The sequence below is a fragment of the Protopterus annectens genome, chromosome 4.part0, assembly GCF_019279795.1.
Source record: "Protopterus annectens isolate FY-2018-M chromosome 4.part0, PAN1.0, whole genome shotgun sequence".
Classification (NCBI taxonomy): Eukaryota; Metazoa; Chordata; order Ceratodontiformes; family Protopteridae; genus Protopterus; species Protopterus annectens.
The window spans coordinates 1,131,009,167-1,131,015,166 of record NC_056733.1 but is presented as its reverse complement, the minus strand read 5'-3'; positions in this window follow the sequence as shown (position 1 = coordinate 1,131,015,166).

Genomic DNA, 6,000 nt, shown 5'->3' with positions numbered 1-6,000 from the left:
CAGCTCTGGGTTTGACATGGCCTTGTATGTTAAGCAGAGATCACCTTGGAGTAGATGATATGCAACAGAGTATAGCTGGAGTTTTTAAGGCGGTCAGCATAGGGCATCTGCTTTAGGCCTGTGATTCTTTTAGTGAGGTATTTCTGCGGCCTTTCCAGTTGTTGCAGATGTCTTGAGAGGTACATACCAAATGGGGTGTTGTATTCTATAATGGGTCTAATGAGGGATGAGTACAGTGGGACAATGGCCTCCTTTTTTCTGGATGAAAAGTCCTTAGTGTTGAGGTGTGCCACATACAAGGATTTCCTGACTGTTGTGGCAATGAGGTTATTGAAGGTGAGACCACTGTCCACCTGTGTCCCTAAGTCTCTTATCACACTTTCGGTGTTTAGTGTACTGCCACCTATGTGGTAATTCACGGGTACATGTTTTTTTCACAAAGGGCATAACTATACATTTCTTGGCATTGAGCTTGAGCCCATGGCTCTGGCACCAAGCATCTGTTTCTGTAAGGCCCTTTTGTAGAGTATCGACATAATTTGGGGATTCATTAATGGCTCCCAGTTTGCAGTCATCTGTGAACTTTGTTAGCCAGAGTCCCTTAGTATTGGCCTGTACTTCAGAGAACTAGATGCCAAACAAGAGAGGTCCCAGGACTGAAACTTGAGGTACTCCACTTGTCACTTGTCTGGAGTTGGATTTGGAGTCAGTGACTTTTACAGTGTGGGTTCTGTCAGTAAGCCACTTGGCAACCCATTGAGTGACATAGGGATTAATGCCCAGCTTAGTAAGTTTGTCTATGATTCCAGAGTGGGGGATGGTGTCAAAGGCCTTGGCGAGGTCCAGATAGGCTGTGTGGACTGCCTTACCCTCGTCCACGGCCCTGGAGACTGATTCGAAGAAGTCAATCAGGTTCAGGAGACAAGATCGGCCCTTCACAAACCCAAACTGGGTGGGGTCCAGTATTTTAATGTTGCCAATGTTTTTATTTATAAGTTCCATGATAACACGTTCCATGGCCTTGCAGATCAGGCTCATCAGACTGATGGGGGGTAGTTCCCAGGATCCAATGTTATATGAATAGAGACATAGGATGCTGGCAGAAACAGATATTTGGCCTTCTTAGTCAGCTGAGTTGTTGTAGATGATACCCCACCACTTTCCCTTCCCCTCTTTTCCCCACCAAGTCTATATCCTCCTGAATGCCTCTACTGATCTATCAGGCCGTCTGGAATTGATATTTAACTGTAGCCTACAAACAGGCGTCTTACCTCATTAATGGAGAACAGCAACAGTCATTCCTCTGCACAAAGGTGGGCCATTTACAGACCATAAACAAATAAATACAAAAGCAGCTAACAAAAGTCAGCCTCAAACAAAACTACTAATGATCAGAACAAGGAACAGTCTGACTACCACAGTTCGACAGATACACTTTAACAAAAACGAAAACAAGAAAAAAATGTGGTACCGATAAGCACTTTTCAGTTAAAAACCCTTCTTCAGATCTGTAACAAAATATACACTGTTCCCTCCTATTTAATACAAGCATAGCCAATCAATAAAAAGAATTAATTAGAACAAATTAAAAATATGTTCAATATGTTCTATTATTTTGTTGGTCGATTAAAAAATTAAGAACTAATCTGAAATAGTTTAAGTCACATTATAGCATAGAATGTAAATGGTCCTGGTATGATTGTACATAATCAATCAAAAATAAAAAGTAAGGGGCATTCATCCAATCAGTGATCAGACTCAGTCCCCATTCATTTGGAACATCTCTAGGATTATACTATCAGTCTGGTATTCAACCAGCAAGTTATTATGGACCAATTCAAATTGTTCTCTGTTCTTGAGTAACCAATGGGGAATGTGACATAAATGAAACCTTATAGGTTAAGCAGACCATCATTTACCAATCTGGAATAAAACATCTTTCTGTGTTCACTATGGGCGAAATAGGAAACATTTCAATGCACAGTTATTATTAATATGGATTCTTGAATGCCTTCCTAGAAACAGTCTTTGTTGTTAGACGGCCATTTAAGAGAGTAACATGATTTGTACTTATTCAAACAGATCCAAACCATTTTTTGTTCTTAAATAACCAATGGGGATGTGACATAAATGAAATCTTATACATAAAGCAAGCTATTGTTCACTAGTCTGGAGTAAGACATCTTTCCATGTTAATTACGAAAACAAAATCGCCAGCGATTCTATAGACAACCACAAAGCATTCTATAGCTATGTCAAGAATCTCAATGGCAACACTCAGATCTGCTCTGAGTTACACCACAATGGCACTAAATATACAGAACCAATTGATATTGCCAACATCCTGGCAGATAGGTTCAGTGCTAACTTTATCCCCCTCTCACCCCCTAAAGGGCCCAACTCTATACTGGAAAAATAAAAGGATCCTGTAATCATGGCTGCACAGGTAAAAAAAACACACTCTCCAAAGCCAAGAACACAGCATCCATGGGACCTGACAACTTCCCAGGCTGCGTTCTTCATTAACTACAGAACGAACTGGCACCCCACCTAAGTACCATGTTCAATCATAGCCTCACCTCAGGCTTTGTGCTCACTGAATGGCGCACAGCGACGTTTATCCCACTCCACAAAAGGGGAGCCACCATGGACGTCGGGAACTACCGCCCCATTAGCCTGACAAGCCTGGTCTGTAAGGCCATGGAACGTATCGTCATGGAACTTATAAACAAAGACATTGGTAATCTCCAAACACTGGACCCTACCCAGTTCGGGTTTGTAAAAGGCAGATCATTTCTCCTAAACCTGATAGACTTTTTTGAAGCAGTCACTAAAGCTGTAGACAATGGTAAGGTGGGTCACACAGCCTATCTAGATCTTGCCAAGGCATCAACACCATCCCCCACTCTGGAATTATAGATGAACTCACTAAACCAGGTATAAATCCCTATGTCACAAGATGGGTTGCCAACTGGCTCACTGACAAAACCCACACTTTGAAAGTAGCAGACTCCAAATCCGACTTCAGACCAGTGACAAGGGAAGTACCACAGGGTTCAGTCCTGGGTCCTCTCCTGTTTGGTAACTACTTTTCTGAAGTACAGGCTAACACAGAAAAAAAAAAAAAGCAATTCTACAAGATAAAAAGAACTTCTTCATCCAATTACAGCAATCATCCCTTAAACCACAAAAATTTTGGGCTTCAATTAACAAACTGCTATCACCAGGCAAATCACCCACACCTAATCCATTAGGCTCCAACCCTGATAACCCTACACAAACAGCAAATGACTTTAACTCTTTCTTTACCACCTCTATACTAAATCTAGCTAATCATCTAACCCCTGATACCTCTAAACTCTTCGATTCCAACTCCACACTTCCCCCATTATTCCACCTTGAACCTATACCTACCTCCTATATCTGTTCCCTACTCCAAAAATTAAAACCCTCTACCCCCTCAGCTGACAAACTATCTGCAGAATTCCTCCAGATAGGAGCCAAAGCTATTGCCTATCCCCTCTCCTTATTAATCAATAGAACCATAAAAGAAGGCACAATACCATCTATCTGGAAAATCTCATACATTATTCCTCTCCATAAAGGTGGCAACTCCATTGAGTTCTCCAACTTTCGCCCCATAGCCCTACTCTCGCCTCTTGCTAAAATAATGGAGAAGTGTATCCACAAGCAACTACTAAACCACCTACTCCACCACAATCTCCTAGCAAACTGTCAGCACGGCTTCCGACCGTTTCATAGTACCACCACAGCCTTGTTATCCTTTACTAACTGTATCAACAATAATCGCAATAAAAATCACCTTTCCTCTGCTTTCTTTGTCGACCTATCAAAAGCCTTCGACATGGTTAATCACCAACTTCTCCTCCACCTACTAAAGTCCCTCTCACTTGACACTCCTGCCATGAACTGGTTTACATCCTACCTTGAAAACAGACAACAGGCAGTTCTCTGGCAAAACCATCTTTCTGACCTCCTTCCTACCTCCCTAGGTGTCCCCCAAGGCTCCATATTAGGTCCTCTGCTGTTTTCCATTTTCATAAATGACCTTCATCTTTCTACCCCACTCTCTACCTGCATTCAATACGCAGATGACTCCACTATCATCTGTTCAGGTACATCCCAAAATGAACTTCATACTCTTACACAAAAAGCTTTTAGCACAATAGAAGAATGGTTTTCTAACCACTGTCTTCTCAACCCCAAAAAAAACAAACTTCTGCTCTTCACACCCTCCCACTTCTCCACAACTCTACATTTCACACTCATATCCAGCAATGGTACCATCATTTCCCCAGACCCCACCACTAAACTCCTAGGTATTACTATTGATAACCAACTAAATTTTGACACACACATAAATAATGCTATTAAGACTATTAACAGAAAACTCGGATCCCTATGCAGAATCAAACCTTTCCTTACTCTAGAAGCTAGAACCACAATAGCCAGAACTCACTTAATCTCTACCCTATTATACGCTTCCCCCATATTTACCAATCTTTCCAAAAATATCCTCAACAAACTCTCTAAATCATATAACAACATAGCCAGATTTGCGACAAACTCTCCCTATATAACTCATCACTGTCAGAACCTTAAACAACTAGGTTGGCTTGAACTCCCCCACAACTACAATTTAACCAACTCACTATAGCTCACAAAGCCCTACATCAACCCAATAGCACGCCAATTCTTTCCACCCTCATAATGCCATATAAGAGCCTGAAGAATCTACGCTCCTCAAACAAATTATTGATCCTCACTACCCTATCAAAAAACTCAGCTGGTGACTCTTTATTTTCTAACTCTGTGGGTAAAATATGGAATCTTTTACCACATGACCTAACTGCTCAGACCTCTCATCAACTATTTAAAACTAACCTAAGACTTTTCTTCACTAACCACTGGTTATGTTCTTGTACCAATCCTGATTAACTCTCTGACCTCACAGTATCGAATACTATCTTACATTTTTACTAAATACTAACCTTTATTACTAATTGACTTATCATGCTAGTCATGACTACTATTAGCCATGACTAACTTTGCAAACTGTTTTTATTTTAATTTGTTACCTAAAGGATGTAACATTCTGCTAATGTCAGTTTTCTTTATTTGTATCTCGGATTTGATCTGTTTTTTTATTATTTTATATGCTTGTATGCATGTATGTATTTGTATCTATGTATGTATTCTCGTATGTTTCTTAATATGTTTCTTCATATATCTTATAAGTTTTGTGGAGCTTTTCTCCCCGGGCCTCTACTGAAAATGGATATATATCCAGTTAGACTAGCCCGATCAACAAATGTAAAATAAATAAAAATAAATAAATAAATGTCTTTGGCTAATGAAGTTCACAGACGACTGCAAACTAGGAGCCATAATCGAAACTCCTAATGATGTGGACATCCTACAAAAGGTCTCACTGATCAGATGCCTGGTGTCAAAGCCATGGCCTCAAGCTCAATGCCAAAAAATACATTGCCATCCCCTTTGATAAAAACTCTGTACCCATGAACTACCCCATAGGCGGTAGTCTAGTTAACACCAAAATTGTGATGAGACCTTGGGAGACAGGTGGACAGTAGTCTCTCTTTTGATAATCACATCACCACAGTAGTCAGGAAATCCTTCTACATGGTACACCTCATCACAAAAGGTTTCTCATCCAGGAAAAAAGAGGTCATTGTTCCCCTCTACTCATCACTCATTAGACCCATTATAGAGTACAGCACCTCTTTTGGTATGTACCTCACAAGACATCTACAACAACTGGAAAGGCCACAAAAATACCTCACAAAGAGGATTACTGGCCTCAAACAGATGCCTTACGCAGACCGTCTCAAAAAACTCCAGCTTTACTCCGTTGCATATCGCCTACTCAGAGTCGATCTCTGCCTAACATACAAAGCTATGTCAAACCCAGAGGTGTTGGACATGCTCCACTTAAAGAAATTCCAATCCCTCCGAGCT